Here is a 22,545-nt window from a genome sequence, read left to right on the forward strand (position 1 = left end):
ATTTCTAATTGGTACTTACGTAACAAACACGCCTCGTACTTTCGAGTAGGTGTGTAATTATAGCTCACTCTGCTGAAAGCAGTAAAGGAAAAGAAATCGTTTGGAAGAAGTAATTCGGCAGCTGTGGCCGAGCGGTTCTAGGCGCTTCAGTCCGGAACCGCGTGACAGCTACGGTCGCAGGTTCGAATCCTGCCTCGGGCGTGGACGTGTGTGATGTCCTTAGGTTAGTTAGGTTTAAGTGGTTCTAAGTTCTAGGGGACTGATGACCTCAGATGTTAAGTCCCATAGTGCTCAAAGCTATTTTAAGCGTTTTTTGGAAGAAGTAAAAAATCAGCTACGAATGAGGAATCGCTTTATTCTGTTGAGGACAGATCTGTTGTGACTCCTCTCTCTTCGACCACAGAATATAACCAAAGGAACCGCACTATCCGTAGCGCCACGGACGTTTGTACCGTACATATAGCGAGAAGGCCGCCCCTGCTTAGAGCCGAATCGGAGTGGAGGGCAGGGTTACCGGTCGGACCCTGCCTATGCATCTGCTGCTTGTGCTGCTGCTGGAGGCTGTGGCTGCGGCCGTGTTGCCTCCCGCAGAGAGCACCTGTTGCGGCTACCTTTTTGCAGACGAGGCGTCAGCTCGTGGATTACGCGGCTACCGTTACCTGTCGCCGGCAGTCGCACGCGAGGATGTAACCCTGTCCGGCCTTGCTGTATGCACCGCCACCTCCTTCGACCGCTCATTATGTTGGCTATTGCCTCCGTCCAAACACACGTGTTGCACTCTTATCTCCGACACAGCCCCATGTAAAACAAGTTGAGTGACCGAGCGTGCCTGCATAGCTCAGTGAGAAAGAGCACCGTCTGCGAAAGGAAAAGTTCCTGATTCGAATCCCTGTCGGACACAAAGCTCTAATCTGAAGATTGAAAACAGCACACACTCATCGTGCAGTGGATGATTCATTCTGGATTTCGAGAAAATTCTACATGATGAAGCACCAGGCAGATACTTATCCAATTTTGCGGATATCTTCATCACATAATTGATATTACGATTTCTGTTCATTAATTAACCACCGATCGGCAATTAAAGTTCAACAAATGCTCCTGGGTTCATGGCGTTTTGTGGGAAAGGAGACTTTGAACGTCATCTTGTGTCAGTTAGCTCTCTGATGATTTCGTCGGTTTGTAATTAGCTACCAAATGAAACGGACAGCGTTATTATGCCTCCCAACAGTTGCGAGGTACAGGGACCATATAAAAATATGGAAACACCGCCAAATATGCACGCTTGAACATAGATGCTAGCCAAGATGCGCTGTTGTATACGACCACGAACCACACCTGCTCAACGTTCTCGATACGTTGCAAGTGTCAGTCATGGTCACAATAGCGTTTCATGTAGTTGTCAGTATTTTATACCTGAGTTAACTGAATTCGAAAGTGGGTAAATTGTTGGTACTCCGTAAGTAAGGCAACGGCCTTGCCGCAGTGGATACACCGGTTCCCGTGAGATCACCGAAGTTAAGCGCTGTCGGGCGTTGTCGGCGCTTGGATGGGTGACCGTCCAGGCCGCCATGCGTTGTTGCTATTTTTCGGGGTGCACTCAGCCTCGTGATGCCAACTGAGGAGCTACTCGACCGAATAGTAGCGGCTCCGGTCAAGAATACCATCTTACGACCGGGAGAGCGGTGTGCTGACCCCACGCCCCTCCTATCCGCATCCTCCACCGAGGATGACACGGCTGTCGGATGGTCTCGGTAGGCCACTCGTGGCCTGAAGACGGAGTGCTAAGTGCTCCGTAAGTAAACTAGCCGAAACTCTACTGACACACCAGTATTTAGGAAGAAAATTGTCCAAGAAGATTCACATCGCACGCAAGAAGGGAGATTGGATTTAGCTTTCTGTCCACATCGATGTCAATAGAGACGTAGCACAAGCTCGGATGTGTCAAGAACGCGGAAGGAGATTGGAAGTGCCCTTTCAGAGGTACCATCCGGGCAATTGCCTAGAGAGATGTAGTTAGGGAAATCACGGGAAACCTAAATCCGGATGTCTGGAAACGGGTTTCAGCTATCATCCTCCCAAATGTGAGACTAGTGTGCTAACCATTGCGCCACTTCGCTCGGTATGCCGCATGCAGGGAAGCAGAGGAACATATCCGCCAAGTCACAGCGCAGACGAAAGTGGATGTTGAGTGATGCAGATGGTCATTGAGAGGTATGTGACGAAAAATCAGAGGACGACAGCTGCAAAACTCACTGCAGAATGGAATGTTGCACTCCTAAACACTGTCAGCAGCAAATCAACGTGAACGGGGAACTGAAGGGTGAGCTGGAATTCCAAAACCACTCATCAGTGATGCAAATGCCGGTAACAGGAAAGCTTGGTGCTGAAACCATGAAACCTGGGCTGTGTAGACCTGTAAGAATGTTATTTGGTCGGATGAGTTTTCTTGCACACTATTCACAGCTTCTGGTCGAGCTTACGTTTTCAGTGTGAAAAGCGTGGAATGGTGGGGGGGGGGGGGGACGTTTGTATGATAAGGGCAGTTATATAGTGATATAGTGGGGGGGACGTTGATATGATAAGGGCAGCAATATCACAGGGGGGTGTTGATATGATAAGGGCAACCATATTGGAGGGGAGGGTGTTGGTATGATAAGGGCAGCCATATCGCAAGGGGGGGTGTTGGTATGATAAGGGCAGCCATATTGCGGGGGGGGGGGGGAGTGTTGGTATGATAAGGGCAGCCATATCGCAAGGGGGGGTGTTGGTATAATAAGGGCAGCCATATCGCAAGGGGGGTGTTGGTATGATAAGGGCAGCCATATCTCAGGGGGGGGGGGGAGTGTTGGTATGATAAGGGCAGCCATATCGCGAGGGGGGGGGCGGTGTTGGTATGATAAGGGCAGCCATATCGCGGTATCCCATGGGCCCCGTGGTTCCTTTGCAAGGTCGCATTACGGCCAAGTATTATGTAACCATTTTGGCTGATCAGCTCCATCCCATTGTACAGTGTCTGTCCTCCAATGATGATGCTGTACTCGAAGACGACAGGACCCCTTTTCACACAGCTCGCGTCGCCTGGACTGGTTTTGTGAGCACCACAATGAATTTTCGCATATCCCGTGGCCACCACAGTCACCATATCTCAGTATTATTGAGCCTCTGTGGTCTATTTTGAACAGAAGGGTGTGAGATCACTATCCCCTTCCGTCATAGACACCTGAACTTACCAGTATTTTTAGGAACAATGGTGTAACATTACTTTGAAGAAAAGTACGGGACCTGTATTTATATCTTCTGCAAAGACTCGAAGCTGTTTTGAATGCCAACGGGCTTTTACACCGCACTAGGCTGGTAATTTGATTTTCGTCTTCCTATATTTCTGTTCAACCTCTGTACCTCCTACAATTCACTTCCTGCAGGCAGAAGGAGTTAATTCCCCCGATATTCATCACTGATTCTATCGTATTTATAGTGACCGGACAATGAGTAGTGATGTATGTTGTAAGGATGTGGTCCAGAAAAGCCTGATCGCAGCGATGGCCATCTTGAAAGTCGTTGAGGAAGAATTGCAAATGTGTCTAATAAACTTGTTCATCATGTTGATGTAATTGTGCGCCTGAGGCGTCGATTCACAATTTCCAAACTTTCTGAAGTTTAACGCTGTCATGGAGAGTTCGAGGTTATGCTAAATTTTGTGCAGGAGGAGGTGTCAAAATGTCTAAGCGATGTTCACAATAGTGAAAAAATGATTTCGGGCTTGACATTCCTTCAGCACTACAATGAAGACGGGATTATTTACAAACAGAATAGAGACATGGGGAGAGACATGGGTACAGTACGCGAATACTGAAATTAAGGCTCACTTCAAAAAGTCAGTGCACACTCGTTCTCACAGAAAGCCCTAAAAACTTAATTAGACGCCGAAAACGACAAAATGATGGTTACGGTTTTTTGGGATCGATTTCATGAAGGTAATGTGTGAGAATATTGCGTCATCAAAAGTTTACTGAGAAGGTCAGTCCAGAAGGAAGAGCACGACCCATACTTCGAATTCAACGAAGGAAAAATTCAGATTTACAAGGCCATCTTCAGACATTTACTGAGTATTATCACCAAAGAAGTTAAATGTTAGCAGACAACATTGGAAGAGAAGTAACACATCTAGAGTGAAGTAGAAACATACAGTGAGTAACATCTTTGCAATGAAATAGTAAAAACTGAACAGTACATAAATAACAATGGAGTTGACAGGAAGACCTTTAGCACAAAATAGGAATAACATGCCTACATAACAGTTTCTATTAATAAACAGAACTAATGATATAAGATAAAATTAGTACTAGACAAGGCTGCATCAAGAGGTATGAAACATGGAGAGTGATACACAACCAATTAAAAAAAAGGAAGAGACAGTTGTCAATGTAAATACAGACTACACGAGGAACTTAAACAATATCAATAAGATAAACAGAAATTAGTAAATGCAGGAAAATTGACGTGTTTGAGGGAACCTACAGTTTGAGAGTGTGGTTGTACTGCATTTTAACATTAACACTATAATCAAAGCAGTGGCTGTATACCAGTTTACATTAAATAAATGAGCAAAGTAAAATATGAACAGTATTTGATGAGACAACTACAAGGGGAGTTAAACACGGACAGTAATACAAGTACAAGTTAAAAGCAAACCCTTAACTATTGAAACTACAGCATATGAGGAATACAAAGACAACTGCAACAAATAAAACAACTTAATGACTACAGGAAAATGGGAATATGTAGGAAGAGAGAGTGTGGGAAGTAATGAACAACAAAGACGATTATATGAAGTTTAGGAGAGGGGAAGTGTTGAGTTGTGTCTGGTCATTTAGGATGAGATCTGGACTGTGAGCAAGATGTTTGTTAATTTCCAGGGCTTCCAGCAGGTTGAGTTTATGGCCTTTGTTTGCTAAGTGAAGTACATGGGACACTGGCTGGTAGTTGTGACCCTCACTCAGTACATGCTCAGCAAATGCAGAGTCTGAATTCTGCAACCTCCAGCTGCGTTCATGTTCAGCCAGCCTAGTTGATATGTCTCTGCCTGACTGACCAATGTAAAATTTGTCACAATCAGAACAGGTGATTTAGTATACCCCACTGTTGGCTAGTAACTGGATCTTGTCTTTGCTATTAAAAACACACTGGGCTGTAGTGTTCCTGACATAGTAGGAAACCCTATACTTGCAGGATTTCAGTGCTTTGGCTACAGTCTGTGATACCTGACCTAGAAATGGTAGAGTACACCATTTTTTGCAGACAGTGGATGTGGAAGCAGGTGCGGCATAGAGGAGGGGTATAATTTTCTGTTTTTGTTTCCTGTGCAAGATGTGGTCAATAATAACTGGATTGTAGCCATTGGCTGAGGCAATAAATTTTATTGTATCTAACTCTGCTTTAAAATCATCTTTGGACATGGGGATAGATATGAGACGGTGTACCATTGAGTGGAAAGATGCATGTTTGTGAGCTATGGGGTGTTGTGAGCAGGAAGGTATTACTGTGTCTGTAGTTGTTTTTCTGTAAATTTTGAAACAATGTGTGTGTGTACTGATGTCAATGGTGAGATCTAAGAAGTTTATGGATTTGTTGCCAATTTCCATAGTGAGCTGGATATTTTTATGTTGACTGTTTAGGTTTTTCAAGAATGTGTTGAGTTGTCTTGTAGTACCAGTCCACATACACAGGACATCATCTACATATCTAAACCAGTAGTTGATGTTTGCACTCAAAGGTTCTGTTTTTAGAAAATTTTGTTCAAAATGGTCCATAAATATTTCAGCCAACAGTGGACTAAGAGGGGATCCCATAGCTAAGCCATCTAATTGTTTATTATGATATTTGTAGAACAAAAGCAAACTGGTGCTTTTCATTTATTATTATAATGTTGTTCTACCAACAACCGACGGAAGATTCTATTAATATGAAAAATTCAGACTTTCTGGCTGGGAGATCTTTCAGTATCCTCTTTATAATCTCAACTTGCCACCGAGCGACTCCCATGTCTTCTCGAAGGCTAAGGTGTGGCTGAGTCCTCAGCACTTTATGACCGACGATGAGCTCAAGTATGTTATTGACAATTGCTTGAAGCACTTGGCTACAGAATTGCTTGATAGAAGCGGTAAGTTATCTGGTGTGACAGTACGGCAAATGCTTAAATTTGCATGATGACTATGTGCAGAAGTAATGTGAACATGTTGAAAGGGTACAGTACCGCCCTACATTGGAAATAGGTACAACATTCTTCGTTATTCTTGTCAGAACAACTTATTTTTTTTAATAATAACTCAATTTCAATTAATACAGCGAAGCCGGATACCAGTGCAGGAAAGAAGGACAATTTATTTATTTAATTGATTACATGTGCACTCCCACAAAATAAATCCCTACATCTAATTTGGTGAGATCTGCGAAATGAATGAATGTATGGTCGTCTGCTAACCACAGGTAGTGAATGTGCAATATATGATCATCTTTGAGACGGTCCTTTGGTCACCTTTGGTGGAACCAAAGAGATGAAATTTACCTGAGCTTTGAGCGCCTGAAATGTGGCTGACCAGTGGGTAGCATGGTCTTCCCCCACCTCGACGGAGGTGCGAGATGACCTGAAGAATGGCCATGTTTCAGTACTCTGCCACTGGATCTAGTGTTGGTAAGACCTGTCTTAGGTGTGCTCCGTAAAGACAAAAGAGTGGAGATGTGGTATGCGTGTGAACAACTTAAGAGTAGTTTGGAATAATAATTTCTCTATTTCAGGAACTTTTGTGGGGAGCATTAAATTTCAGGCAGGTGATATTAAGGGGATCGTAGTAATCTTCGGAAGTGACCAATGGTCACAATGAAACCACATGTAGCAATAAGTTGAAATACTTCTGAGTGCTTAAGTTAAGCTGAATTACTAGTGTTTGTACTATAAGTTGGAAATATTTAAGAAATGGCGTGTGCAGGACTTGAAATTAGAGACGAGTACTTCCATGTGGTGAGTACTGTGTGAGTCTCAATCTTTTGTATGAGACAAAGGATAAAGAGAAGAACTCGTCCATGGTATCAGTTGAGGACTCGCGTATGTGATGAATATGTTCTTAATATTACTTTGCGTGTTATGTTTCCGTGTGACGCTTGATTCAAACTATAATACTCTGAGAGAGAAGCAAGGTGAGTCAGCCGTCTATCCAGCAACGCCACTTGGCTTGCATTGCACAGGAAGACGTGCATATATCCTCCAGAGTTGATAGTAGGAAAGAAAAGTTACGAAGTGGGTCAGTGTTGTGTGAAACTGGGATAAATACTAATTGAAGTGGGAAAGCTGACAGTGATGTGATTATAACGTTGTGAGTATTCTTTGTATTGTATGTTGCCAGTGTGATGTATTTCATGAAATTTAAGTATGTGTGGTTGGCATGGGAGAGTATCAAGATAGTTTAAGAGGCAGTGGGTTATGCATGTTCCTTTTTGTACCACTCGGTCTGGAGGAAATTTTCGTGATGATGGGTGTGAGAGTCGAAGTGTGAGATATAGCAAGAGATCCACCATCCTATCCAGAAAGTGCACTGTAGCGTTAAATAATTACGAGACCATAAGATAGAGAATCACCAATGTAAAGCCATGCCCACTGGGCGGAATTTCTCATGTGTTATTGTTGTAGGTTATAGAATTCATGTGTTTAGGTTATAGAATTTGTCGGAATAAATAAGATAGTGAAAAGGAAAAGATTGGTGGCCTTTTCCTTTGAATAGTATCTTGTCATGATACCCAGGATTTATAATGTGTGCGTCATTCATATTCAGTGTGATGGCCACGTGTTGATCAAAGCCGTTAAATAAGAAAGAAGATGTGGTATTGCCAGTATGTAGTGAACAGTCAGAGTTGTGCAAATTACTAATAGTCAGACGTGCGTTTCCATGTCCGTTGCGTAATATTCAAACAGGAGAATAACTTTTAACTTAATTGTGAGTACTAGAGTTCATGTTACTCGATAAATAAGAGCCGGCCGCCGTGGCCGTACGGTTCTAGGCGCTGCAGTCCGGAACCGCCGGACTGCTACGGTCGCAGGTTCGAATCCTGCCTCGGGCATGGATGTGTGTGATGTCCTTAGGTTAGTTAGGTTTAAGTAGTTCTATGTTCTAGTGGACTGATGACCTAAGATGTTACGTCCCATAGTGCTCAGAGCCATTTGAACCATTTGATAAGTAAGAATGAGTCCACTAGCTTGGCAGACCACTCATCTTGCGGGCCTGACTGCTTGATGCCACAGTATGAGCAAGGCATGTGGGTGCCTCTCATAATTTCGATCCTGCCAGGATTGTGCTGTTAGGGTTTGCTGTTAAGATTTCTTTTTTTTTTTAATGGGATATATTGTGATAGCGGTAAGAAGTAAAATTTTTTGTTTGCAATTTCTTTCTGGATTGGTGAGGATCTTTTATTTTTTTTTATGTAATTAATTGCTATATCGTCCAAGGCTGGAAGATCGTTGTATAAAACTTTTTTTGCATAATGTCCATAGTAACTAGGTTGCAGTCGGAAAGTGTAGTCACCATGGAGGAAAGTGATTCTGGGGTGAACGTAGCAGTGGAACAGGAATTAGGTGTCGACCTTGGGTTAATGAGCGAGAACGGCAAACACTCGGAAGGGGCTGAATTGGTCAGCGGACCGGGGCTGGGTGATCCTTTAGGCGGCGGGCTTTGTCCACAATCGGGGGCTTTTCCCAACGACGCGGGCGAGCCGGGACTAGGTCAGGTATGCAGTGAAAGTGTAGCTACCCTTAGCGAAGCTACAGTTTCTCAGACGAACAAGGTGAGCGCATCGAAATTAGCAAATGACAATGTGCTACTGCAGTTTTTGCAGAGGATGGATAAAGATAATAAGGAGAGAGATAGGGAGACTAAGGAAAGATTGGGAGCGAATAAGGAAAGATTGGAAGCGATGGATAAAGATAGTAAGGAAAGATTAGAGGCAATGGATAAGGGAAATAAAGAGGCAATGAGGAAGCTACACTCAGTTATCAATGAGCGTCTGCCCACAGTTTATAATCGATTAGATGAGGGGAGAAGAATCTGAGTGTGTTGAAGCAAGTATGTGACGCCGTGAAAGAAAAAGCCAATAATTTGTAGGTACGAATAATTGCAATAGAGAGTGATATTACAGACCCTAGGGACGTGTTGCCGGATGAGCGAATCAAAGAGGTAGTGGAGGACTTACTTGCAGATAAACAAGGGGCATTAAACAGCGTGGAAGCTCAAGTCACCCGGCAGGAAGTGGCGCTAAATGAACAAAAGGATGAAGTTGCGGAGGTAGTTGTCAGGATTAATACGATTAGTACAGATGTAGAAAAGATCAGTATAAGAGGTGAGATAGGCTCTGACAGTACGCAGCGAGAGGTTTATGCCGACCAGGAGGAGATACAATCACTATTACAGCTTAAAGAGGCGCAATTAGAAATAAGTAGGAAACATTGGGAGGACCTAGCACAGTTGCAATTAGCGTGCAGTAGCGAAGGTGACACACCACCAGGTAGATTTCAGAGGGAGAGGGAGATAAATTCAAATAAATAAAATGGGCAGAAAGAGGAAGACGAACTCAGAGAGTTAGAAGAACGGTTGTGTCGGATAAAACAGGTGGCAAACCCAGCTGGGTATAGTCCAAGGCTGTCTCAATTTCAAGATTCATTACCTTCATCCTGGGGACCGCTCCTCAAAATGAAGTTTGTGTGTAACCATTTGCGGGACGAGGCTACAGCGAAAATGCAGGACGTTATTAAAGACTGTAGTAGCTACAAGAAATTTTGTGACAAGTTTTTAAATGAGTTCTGGTCGAAAAGTAAGCAGGACCAGGTTAAGCAAAGCATATTGATTATGCCAAATTGTAACGAAGGTGGTATAAGAGATCCATTGGCGTGCTATCAGGAAATGCTGAGACGAAATAGGTATTTGGATGTGCCATACGAACCTGGGGACCTCATTAGGATCTGTATAACGAAGTTGCCAGTGAAATTGCGCAGAGATATAGCGATAGCAGTCAGAGGCTTACACGATTCTGCGTCATTTCAGCGCTTGTTGCAAGAATTGGGTAATGGAAGCAACATCGTGAACGGAAACACGACTCATAGGTCAGACAGTGTCGCGGATAGGAACGGCAGAAACTATCAGAATGACAGGAGAGCATGGAATCCTGGCATTTCTTTCTTGTCGTAATAGATTGATGGATAGGAGAAACTAATCCAACATATCAGCCCTTAGCATGTTGCCTTAGAACACTTGGCGCTGGCACTGAAAATTGTCTATGTAGCAGACATATTCTACTAATATGTAGGAATGCAAATACCATACTTCTCATCATAGAATAAAACACCAGTAATGGCAACTGTTAGGCTGGTCTCTCAGAGCAAAATTTGCAAATTTTTATTTGGAACACTAAAGTAAAAGGACTGTTTCCTCAAAAAGTAGTTGCTAAATATGTTATGTAATAATGCCAATGAGTCCAGTTTAATTAGTGCGATTTGACTATTGCAGGTACTTAACACGTAATGTAAAAAGTCAACAGTGTGATCTGTATGTCATGGGGTACATTTATACTGCTGTTACAGGTAACACCAGCAATGTGGTCGAAGTTTTTAAATTAGATGCCATCTGATCTATAGTATGTCATTGTCGTGGTGACAGTTATAATGAAGTGATACGTATGGATGCTCGGAATCTGGTGTTAGGGAAAGAGGCCACTAGCACCAAAGTTTCTAACACTTGTACTGTACCCTTTAATGTAAGTACAGACTGTATATAAAAAACTACTTCTTTCATTTTTAATAGCAGTTGGAGGTCAATATATATAGAGCCATCATAAGTAATTAAACTCTCCTTCCACTCAGAACCAGTGTTCAGCCTCATTACAATGAGGTGTGACCATATGAGTACGAATGCATTCTTGAATTCACTCTGGAGTGGAAGCATACAGCCTCCTCAAGTGATGACGACTCTTTTGGCATGCCTGAAACACATGCTGTGTCAGTGCCTGTAAATTGCTGGCAGAATTCTTGTATGAAAGAATACGCCTTCTCGTAGTATCTCAGAGTGATCTAGTGGGGACAAATAGAGAACTGAGTGGGCAGTGAAGGATCTGTACATTCTTCAGGGCTTCAATAAAATTCTTCAGGGTATCAGACCGCATCGTCATAATTTTAAAATGCGCCAACGTTTCGGCCAGCGTTGCAGCTAGCCTTCATCAGGGCCTTACGTTAAGGCCCTGATGAAGGCTAGCTGCAACGCTGGCCGAAACGTTGGCGCATTTTAAAATTATGACGATGCGGTCTGATACCCTGAAGAATTTTATTGAAGAAGACAACGGCCGCGGAAGCCTACGCTTACATTCTTCAGGGCGTTTGTGGCGCAAACTGCAGTTTTGGGTCTTGCATCATCCTGCTGGAATATGCTGGTTCGTATCCCTGCCATGAAGGGTACGACTGAAGGGTTATCATTCTAATCACATACTGGGGAACATTCAACCTTCCTTCACCGATTACCAAACTAGTCCTCGATATATGATCATTCCAGTAATCTCGAAAATCGCGGCTTTCAGTAGGTCGTATATGGACAATTTAGCGCCGATATGACCTCCTGAAACAGGAACGAGACTCACGGCTCAACAGCACAAGAAGCCACTTGTGTTCCCAGTTGGCTTTTATACGATTCAAATACACTGTAGAACACGATTAAAGGGCCACTTTTTCGGAAACCCGTAGTCGACTCCCTTTTGGGACGTATAAATTTGGAATTTGGCTCAAATGTGCCTACAGTCTTCCCCTGTAATGGCAGAAAAGCGTGGCGTCCTGCGACATCATCCCCGGGATCGACGACGCTTCAAACACCAAGACGTCGACAAATACGAAAAAAGGCCAGAGCTCAGTAGTTCATGCGACGTGTAACGTGGGCTAAAGATGCTACATTGGCACCAAATTCCAGCGCAATTCTGCCCATCGCCACCGTGGACGTGACACACGCTGTGAAGGTCGTGAGACCCCCTCTCACCCACATTTCACCTTCTTTTATTGACGCCTTTGCCATTGAGGCCAGAACCGCGATATCCAGCGTTGAAATCGCGCGGATTCCTTATGGGTTGCCGAGGAAAGGATTCAGACGAACCGCCCTCAGACTCGACACGAAAAGGCCTCAGAGGATTGCATAAAGGGCGTCACTGAAACCACGAGCCCTTCCCTAGGGGCACTGATTCACGCACATTTGGCGGTTCTCACTGCGATGAGCAACTGGTCAACGTTCTTGCCATCCTTTGACGCTGCTGACACCCGCGGACGGTTCAAACCCTCCCTAACAACACTGTGAAGCTGCATCCCAATTCAGCACCCCTTGGAGTGCAGGGAAATCGCTATTTTTGCTCGTCTCAGCGGTTTGGAACCACTGGTCTTCGTTCAAAACAGTTTCATGAATTTAGAGAACGATCTGGAGTAGCAAATCTGCCAGGAAGTTTCGTAGCAAAGAGTACTTGTGATTTTTCAGCCTTCCTGTTTTGCATTCTCGTGTGGCAGGATCACAGTTGTGTGTGGCATTGACACATGCGTGAATACATGGCTAAGAGTCTCTCTAACAACCCCTAGTTCGGCAAAACCTTGGGTGGCACCCGCCCGCATTTACTGAGAATTTTAAAAATGTATCTTTACAGAGATAACCTGCGAAGTAGCCCTAGGCGCCTGCAGGCAGGCAACCACTTGACACCCTTCCGATGTCAGTTAATGTGGCTTCGTTAACCCACGTCAATCCTCGCATGAACTTCTGAGCTTTGGCCTTGCTGTTTAAAGCGTCGTCACGACCGAGGGCGACGTCGCAGGGCGCCGCGCTTTCGTACCATTACAGCGGAAGGTAATAAGGCTCTTTTGAACCAAAATTCAAGCTTGTAGATCGCAATGGGGACAATTACAGGTTTTCTAAAAGTGGTCATTTAATTGTTTTGCGCAGTTTATAATGTTGTATCCCGTATGGCGCCCAAGGTAAACGACGCATTGCAACACGAGATTTCAACCCAATTTACTGTAATCTGTTCTCAACGGTTCGTGGTGATACTCTTCCTGTGACCTCTGTCTGGATATTATCTGTTCTCATCGATTTACTCGTCAGAAACTGTCGAACAATCCTACGATATTTTTAAAAGAACCGAGCCAGCTTTTCTTGCAACACTGCTGTCGTAAGTCCGTCTCGCCACGACTAGTTCTGCAGTCATTGCAGCACAACCAATTTTCTACGCTAACTGCCCGTAAGACATCTCCCATTCCAGTGATTCGACCTTTCTCAGAGTTGAAAGTTGACGATAATCTACACAAGTACGTCCTCTGAGCACGTCGTGTTGCTATTACCAAATTTCGATAAAAGTTAGACACATTGAACAGCCATCATGTGCTCACGCCATTCTTCATTGTATGAATAGCTAAATTCTGTACTGAAAATAAGCTTTCATCAGGATGAAATTTTAAACAACGTATCGTACATTCATGGTAACACTGAGGGTATCACTTTGATAGCGTTCGGTCTTGGTGTTACGGTGTAATACCTGCAATTTCCGCCAAAAAATTCACTGAAAGCGCATAAATGTCGCTGAATAAGCCGCCTTCCAAATCGATGCATAATACAGTCTCGTTACAAGAAGTCTTCCCCGTGTATATTACAAGTCGTTACCAAATAATGAAACCTGATATAACACGAATTTACTGGAGACTCTCGAAGTTCGTGGTTTGTTTGTGTCAACCGTACTTGACGTACTTAACAGATAGCCCAGGTTTCCCTGTTTCCCCTGCCGTCACCAGAGACAATCTGAAGTGGGAGCCGTCAGACCGGTTCATCGACTTTCCAACAGTCAGTGCCAACCAAGCAGAAAAGACAACAACAGTACTTGACATTGAAGGAAAGATTACGTTCACCCCAAGAAATCGTTTCGACACGTACATGACACAGTTCTACGATAAAGCACCGCTAGATTGCTTAAAAATGTGGGGTGAGTCATCATACATTAATGAGACATGAATTTTTATTCATCCCTGTTGAAGACGTCGGGACGATACTTTCTGAGTTTGAGACTGCTAATATTCGTCGTAAAAGAAAGAGAAAACTCACTCACAAATCAGTGCCACTAATCTACTCGTGCAGTCGCTTTAGTTGCGCAATATGTTTTATTTTTTTGTAGATTAATGGAGTCATTCGTGTTCGGTAGGTATATCATTTTATTCTACTATTCTCAATCAGTAGAGTGATTGGTAGCATATCTCGTTTACCATTTCTCCCCATATTATGCAAAATTCTTCAGTGTACAGTTGGACGTCATGCGGCGAAACAAACCCGTAATCGTTAATAAATGAAGTGCCACATTAGCTGTAAAACAAATTCTCCATCACGTCTGCGAGTGTATAAACGAGATGCGTATTGTTATGTGGTAAACTGACAAAATCGGAAAGCATTTTGAATGCTGTAACTTGATTATAAGCAGTAAATATCATTTAGTTTCCATTAAAATTCAAAATGTATAAAAATTGAAGTTCGTTCAAGTTATTAGGAATCTAATTCCTCAACATACACTGTAGCGCTGAAGAAACTGGTATGCGCATGTGTAATGAAATACATAGAATACGGCGCTGCCGTCGGCAACGCCTATATAAGACGACAAGTGTCTGAGCAGTTTTTAGACCGGTTACTGCTGCTACAGTGGTACGTTATCAAGAGTCTGACGTGGTGTTTTAGTCTGCGCACGAGCGATGGGACACAGAATCTCAGAGGTAGCGATGAAGTGGGGATTTTCCCCTACGACAGTTTCACGAGTGCACCGTGAATATCAGGAATCCGGTAAAACATCGAATCTCCGACATCGCTGCTGTCGGAAAAAGATCCTGTAAGAACGGAACCAGCCACGACTAAAGAGAATTGTTCAACGAGACAGAAATGCAGTCCTTCCGCAAATTGCTGCAGATTACAATGCTGGGCCATCAACGGAACATCATCGATATGGGCTTTCGGAGCCGAAGGCCCACTCATCCACCCCTGATGCCTGCGCGATGCAAAGCCTCGGCTGGGCCCGTCCGTACCTTCTGGTCTAGGCACTGTTCCAACCGGAGACGTTAGTGTCCGTAGTTAACGGCAGCTGCACATGGCGCGGTAATTCCGTGGCCGGCTGCTGCTAGTTTGCGACCATTGGCGCAGGATGACAGAATGTTGCAGGGAGTACATTACTCGTTCTCGGATGCCAGCCGTAGATGTGGAGGGGCTGTGGTGTGGTCGGTGCACAATTCGACGCTCCTCCCTTTTTCGTCGTCAGATCCGGTCGACCGGGACCTTGACGTGTTTGCCTGCAGCTACGCCCCCACGCAGCCCAGCATCGGACCGTAGTCGCAAATCTGTATGATGCGTGATTCGACCAGCCGGCCAAATGGAGAATCTTGATGAAGCCCCTTTCAAACTTCGTCGAGTGCCGATAGCGCTGTCTCACACCAGCCCGCGGCATCTCTGTGTTTCTCACGATCATCACTCAATATCTGACGCTTTCTACGCCCCTTATATTCACGTACCCTAACAGGCCTGGTAACAACACTAAACAGGAACGAGACTAATAAATTATGGTGGCCATTCTACCTGCCACAGAGAACTGCAGTTCGAATCATTCAGATATTGGCAAATGTGCCAAGTTACATTTACATCCGGCTATGTCAGTTTCTAGACGGTTCCCTGCTTCCGTTTTCCAATAAGACACTGATACCTTACGTAAAGCAGCACGGTTTTAGGAAACGGCGGTCATGCGAGACACAGCTGGCCCTCTTTGTGCATGATATACAACAGGTTCTAGATACTGGCTTCCAGGTTGATGCCATATTTCTCGACTTTCGAAAGGCGCTCGACTCAGTTCCGCACTGTCGCTTGCTACAAAAAGTGCGCGCGTACGGTCTATTTGATGACATATGCGGTTGGATAGAATGTTTTCTAACAGACAGGGAGCAGTATGTCGTTCTGAACGGAGTGACTTCAACAGAAACAAGCGTAACTTCAGTTGTGCCCCAGGGCAGCGTAATAGGTCCTCTGCTTTTTACGATTTACATAAACGATCTGGTTGATGGTATTGACAGCGGCCTTAGACTGTTTGCCGATGATGCTGTAGTCTACAGGAAAGTAGTATCACACGAAAATTGTGAACGAATCAATGAGGATTTGCAGAAAATAAATGCGTGGTGTAATGACTGGCAGTTATTTCTCACTATTACTGTAGGAAGTGTAACCTACTGCGTATAACAAGGCGAAAATCGCCAATTAATGTACGAGTACAAAGTAAATGCCCAGTCTCTGGAAGCGGTAACGTCCGTCAAGTATCTGGGTGTGACTATTCGAAATGATCTCAAATGCAGTGAGCAGATTACACAAGTAACGGGTAAGGCGAACTCTAGATTGTGGTTTATTGGTAGAATTCTGAAGCGATGCACTCTTTCAACAAAGGAAATAGCTTACAATACGTTAGTTCGTTCAGTCTTGGAGTATCGTTCGTCTGTATGGGTCCCTTACCAGTTGGGTCTGATTGAAGAGATTGAGAAGGTCCAAAGAAGAGCGGCAATATTCGTGACTGGTACATTTAGCAATCGCGAGAGCGTTACAAATCTCATAGATAATTTGAAGTGGGACACACTTGCAGATAGACGAAGCACTAAACGGAAGGGGGTGCTCACTAAATTCCGAAATCCGACCTTGACCGAGGATGTAGAGCATATATTACTACCACAAACTTTCAAATCGCGTAATGATCACCATTCAAAGATAAGGGAAATAAGGGCTCGTACTGAGGCGTTCAGACAGTTGTTTTTCCCTCGTGCGATCTGCGAGTGGAACAGAAGGGGGAAATATGACTTTGGCGTGAATTGTAACCTCCGCCACATACCGCTTGGTGGCTAGCGGAGTATATATGTAGATGTAGATGTAGGAGAAAGCGATCGTTATGAGCTGACGGCCGATGAGCACCACACCTAAAGTATTGGTAACGCGGGTGCGACCTTAACTGATTGAAACTAGTCTACGCTTATTTATGGCAGTCTACACTATGCTACGGTTGTTTTACAACTCCAGCATCAGCTATACGCCACCACACCAGTATCGGCGCCAAATACCAAGACGTGACACGAAAACTACCAGTTACATAAATCTTTCAGTGCGCAATCTGAACAGTATTCCTTTCCCTCCTTTAGAGTTAGGTACCCATACGATAAATAGTTTACCGTCACCACTGCATCAAGTGTCGAAAATGTAATTATAACCACCCTGTATTTAAAAACGTTTTAAAAATATAAATGCCTTTGTTTAAACGGTTATCCGGGGGGGGGGGGGCGGGGAGGGAGGGAGATGTCGTGAGACTCCCTCTGCTCAGGATCCGCGCTTGGTCCACTGCAGACACAACGAATGACGCGGATTATTATTCTCCCGTCTTTCATGCCTTCAAACGGTGACCTTGTTAAGGCGCCGAGGGTTGGAGCTCGCTGCCCCCAATGGTTGTGCAGCAAATGAAAGGGTGGCGAGGGTAGGGGCGTAACGATAGGTGAGCTGGCGGTGCTCGTAAAGGGGTGCTAACCCTGGCAGGCGGCCACGTGCGAGCAGTAAAGCGTCTACCTGCCGGCTCAGAATCCCAGGCTCGTTGCTTTGTCTCGTCGCACTGACCTCTTTTCTGCGAAACGTGCTTTCCACTTTAACAAGCTCAGGCAGAAGCCGTGCTGCCCCCACCCTGGCATTCTTGCTTCAGATTAGTTTAAACGGCACGACTGTCACTGCAAAGAATAATGCACACATTGTGTGTACTACTTACGAATTAATATTATGTCTTCTACATCTGCATCTACATGGCTACTTTGGAAATCGCAGTTCAGTGCCTGGCAGAGGGTTCACCGAACCACCTTCACAATAACTCTCTGTTATTCCACTCTGGAGTAGCAATCGGAAGAAGGGTACACCTGTATGTTTACGTGTGAGCTCTGATTTTCCTGATTTTATTGTGATGATTGTTTCTCCCTATGTAGACCGGCGTCGACAAAATACACTCCTGGAAATTGAAATAAGAACACCGTGAATTCATTGTCCCAGGAAGGGGAAACTTTATTGACACATTCCTGGGGTCAGATACATCACATGATCACACTGACAGGCCCACAGGCACATAGACACAGGCAACAGAGCATGCACAATGTCGGCACTAGTACAGTGTATATCCACCTTTCGCAGCAATGCAGGCTGCTATTCTCCCATGGAGACGATCGTAGAGATGCTGGATGTAGTCCTGTGGAACGGCTTGCCATGCCATTTCCACCTGGCGCCTCAGTTGGACCAGCGTTCGTGCTGGACGTGCAGACCGCGTGAGACGACGCTTCATCCAGACCCAAACATGCTCAATGGGGGACAGATCCGGAGATCTTGCTGGCCAGGGTAGTTGACTTACACCTTCTAGAGCACGTTGGGTGGCACGGGATACATGCGGACGTGCATTGTCCTGTTGGAACAGCAAGTTCCCTTGCCGGTCTAGGAATGGTAGAACGATGGGTTCGATGACGGTTTGGATGTACCGTGCACTATTCAGTGTCCCCTCGACGATCACCAGTGGTGTACGGCCAGTGTAGGAGATCGCTCCCCACACCATGATGCCGGGTGTTGGCCCTGTGTGCCTCGGTCCTATGCAGTCCTAATTGTGGCGCTCACCTGCACGGCGCCAAACACGCATACGACCATCATTGGCACCAAGGCAGAAGCGACTCTCATCGCTGAAGACGACACGTCTCCATTCGTCCCTCCATTCACACCTGGCGCGACACCACTTGAGGCGGGCTGCACGATGTTGGGGCGTGAGCGGAAGACGGCCTAACGGTGTGCGGGACCGTAGCCCAGCTTCATGGAGACGGTTGCGAATGGTTCTCGCCGATACCCCAGGAGCAACAGTGTCCCTAATTTGCTGGGAAGTGGCGGTGCGGTCCCCTACGGCACTGCGTAGGATCCTACGGTCTTGGCGTGCATCAGTGCGTCGCTGCGGTCCGGTCCCAGGTCGACGGGCACGTGCACCTTCCGCCGACCACTGGTGACAACATCGATGTACTGTGGAGACCTCACGCCCCACGTGTTGAGCAATTCGGCCGTACGTCCACCCGGCCTCCCGCATGCCCACTATACGCCCTCGCTCAAAGTCCGTCAACTGCACATACGGTTCACGTCCACGCTGTCGCGGCATGCTACCAGTGTTAAAGACTGCGATGGAGCTCCGTATGCCACGGCAAACTGGCTGACACTGACGGCGGCGGTGCACAAATGCTGAGCAGCTAGCGCCATTCGACGGCCAACACCGCGGTTCCTGGTGTGTCCGCTGTGCCGTGCGTGTGATCATTGCTTGTACAGCCCTCTCGCAGTGTCCGGAGCAAGTATGGTGGGTCTGACACACCGGTGTCAATGTGTTCTTTTTTCCATTTCCAGGAGTGTATTTTCGCATTCGGTGGAGAAAGACTGTGATTGAAATTTTTGAAATTTCGTGAGAAGATTCCGCCGTAAAGAGAAACGCCTTTGTTTTAATGATGTCCACCCCAAATCATTTATCATGTCCGACACTCTCTTCCCTATTTCTCGATAATGCAAAACGTGCTGCCTTCTTTGAACTTCATCGATTTATAGCGTTAATCCTCTCTGGTAAGCATAGCAGTACTTCAAAGGAGGGTAAACAAGTTTACCTAGGCTATGCAGTCTCTTCAGTAGAACTGTTGCATCTTGCAAGTGTTCTACCAATAAATCGCAGTCTTCGGTTCGTCTTCCCCACAGAATTTTCTGGGCGTTCTTTCCAACTAATATTGTCCATAATTGTAATTCCTCGATATTTAGTTGAGCTTACGGCCTTTAGATTTGACTGATTTTCTCGTATCGTGTAACCGAAGTTTAACGAATTTCTATTAGCACTCACATGGATGGCCTCCCAGTTTTCATTATTTAGGGTGAATTGCCAATTTTCTGTCCATGTAGATATTTTATCTAAATCGTTTTGCAATTGGGTTTCAACTTCTGATAACTTTATTAAGCAATAACAACATAAGACGGCTGCTCAGATTGTCTCCTAAATCGTTTATGCAGATAAGGAACAACAGAGGGCCTGTATCACTACCTTGAGGAACGCCAGAAATCACTTGATGACTTTCCGTCAGTTACTACGAACTGTGACCTCTTTGACAGGAAATCACGAATCCAGTCGCCTAACTGAGATGATATTCCATCCGCATGCAATTTGGCAATTTGATTTCAAGCCGCTTTTGAGGTACGGTGTCAAAAGCTGTCTGGAAATACGGAATCAATTTTAAATCCTTCGTCGAGAGCACTCAACACTTCGTGTGAGTAAATATGCGTTGACTATGATGATAAGATTTAAGTCATACTATATTGCGCTGGTCAAAACTATTTCTATGAGGACGACTGCTAATTGCCCAGTTCTTCCCATGGTTTCTTCTCGTGTGCTTCCCCAGAGCAGTCAACAGACTCTGTTCTTCGACGAGTTAATTCCTTGCGAAATCCTATACGCTGGGGATTTGAGAGCGCCTGTATTCGTACACTGTTTGACAATAGCCAAGGAACATAGGGCACTTGCTAAGGAACAACCGCCAATTGCTACGGAACAACCGACAATTGTTACAGAACAACCAACCATTGATAGCAAATGGAAATATAGACGGCGAGACGTGTTATCTGCAGCGAAGCATTAAACACTTCATGCAGTACGGTGTTTGACGAAGGTAGTTGTGAAACCGGTTAGTGCGACATTCCGTGTGGTGCAGTAACATGTCTGTGAGACGCCATTTGCGTGGTTACCATCGTGGATGAGCATTTGGGCGCCCCAAAGTCGGTCAAAGTATCACTAATGTGGCCACAGTAACGGGTGCGTCCAAAACTGCACTCACGCGACTAAAAAAGTCAGTTGAAGGTGAGAATGCTATCCGAAAGCACGCCGATGCTCGTAGACGCACCACCACGCCGCAAGAGGATCGGTATTTAGCAGTAGTGCCAAAATGAAACAGAACTCCTAGGCAGATCGCTGCAGATCTTGAACCGACAACGTACACCTGTCTGTGCCAGAATTATTTCGCGGCCGTTATATCGGACTGGTTTATATGCTCGAAAGCCACTCAATGCAACCTACTTCATCCACACCATCGTTGCGAATGAGTTCGTTGGTGTAGGGAATATGTTAGTTGGGGTCAACGACAGTGGTCCAGAGTTATGTTCTCCGACGAATACCGCTTCACTGTGGCAAATGATTCTATTCTGATCACCAGTTAATGTGGGGAGAGAGGGGAACACGTGACACACTACAGAATCCTCTTGAACGTCACCGGTATGGAGTAAGATTTAGGTTGAGCAGTCTCTATGCACAATGGCCGAACACCGCTGCATATCTTCGCGAGAGGTACCGTTACAGCACAGCGGTATTGCAGGGGCATTATTCTGCTTGATGCCCGTCTGTTTTGGGAGTGCGGTAGGTGCCAACGATCTGTTTAAGGACAACAATGCTCGCCCGCACAGGGCCGCTGAGGTATCGAACACAGTGGAAAGTGAAGGAATTGAACCTATGGAGCATGGCAGGGATGCTCTTCGCAGTGTGGTTCGCAACGAACACCATTCCCCGAGCAGTGCAAGAACTGCAAAACGCCTTGAGAAAGGAGTGAGAAGTATCGCCCAAGGATTACTCAACAGTTTGGTAGCCAGCATAAATAACATGCGCAAAGTACGCATCAGTGCCCGTGGAGCCCATTCCTTACCGAGTGTTCCATATCGACCACTATGTTGGGAGTCTGACCTGTTTCAAACATGAACGTTATTTATGTCTGTTATCCTTCTTTCTCATACGGGGAATCTGTACCATTTTTGTTACAACCTCTTTTACGAATGCACTGTTTTCCACAACGACAATCATGGCCCGTGATTATCCCTTTCCAACAATGTCTCAAGTGTCAAGCAGTATATCCCATTGCCAATTCTGGTGCTACGCCGATATTCGATAGAATGTAATAACACTGTACCAACAACCGTTATTTTGATATTGTTTTATTAGGCAATCAGTTTAGACGTTGTAGTCATCTTCAGCCTTGTCGCGTGAATAACACCAAGTACCAATCACGCACGTACAAGACAAGGCACCAATATCCGGAATTCCTGACCATGTATGTTCCTCACATATGTCACAGTTGCTGTCATATGTGTGAAGAGTATACATGCTCACGAAGTTCGAATATCTACGGAACCGGGTACGAATATTGGTGCCCGGTCTTATACATGCACGAGTGGCACTTGGTGTTATTCACGCGACAGCTCTAAAACGACGTGACTGGAACGTCTACACCGGCTGCCTAGTAAAACAATGTCAAAGTATCGGCTGCTGGTACAGTATCGCTACATTTCACTGACCCGCCTCTGCTCAAAGCTCCTGAACCCCGGATGGAGTTATGTCTACTGCTTCACGATAACGGTAACCTTGTCT

General features: G+C 45.3%; 1 protein-coding gene across 1 annotated transcript in view; it reads right to left on the minus strand.

The window, feature by feature from the left end:
- The window catches only part of LOC126475533 (protein doublesex-like), a 398,582-nt gene that overhangs the window by 121,403 nt on the left and 254,634 nt on the right, over positions 1-22,545 (minus strand). The window lies entirely within an intron of this gene.

This window comes from Schistocerca serialis, chromosome 1 (genome assembly GCF_023864345.2).
Source record: "Schistocerca serialis cubense isolate TAMUIC-IGC-003099 chromosome 1, iqSchSeri2.2, whole genome shotgun sequence".
NCBI classification, from domain to species: Eukaryota; Metazoa; Arthropoda; class Insecta; order Orthoptera; family Acrididae; genus Schistocerca; species Schistocerca serialis.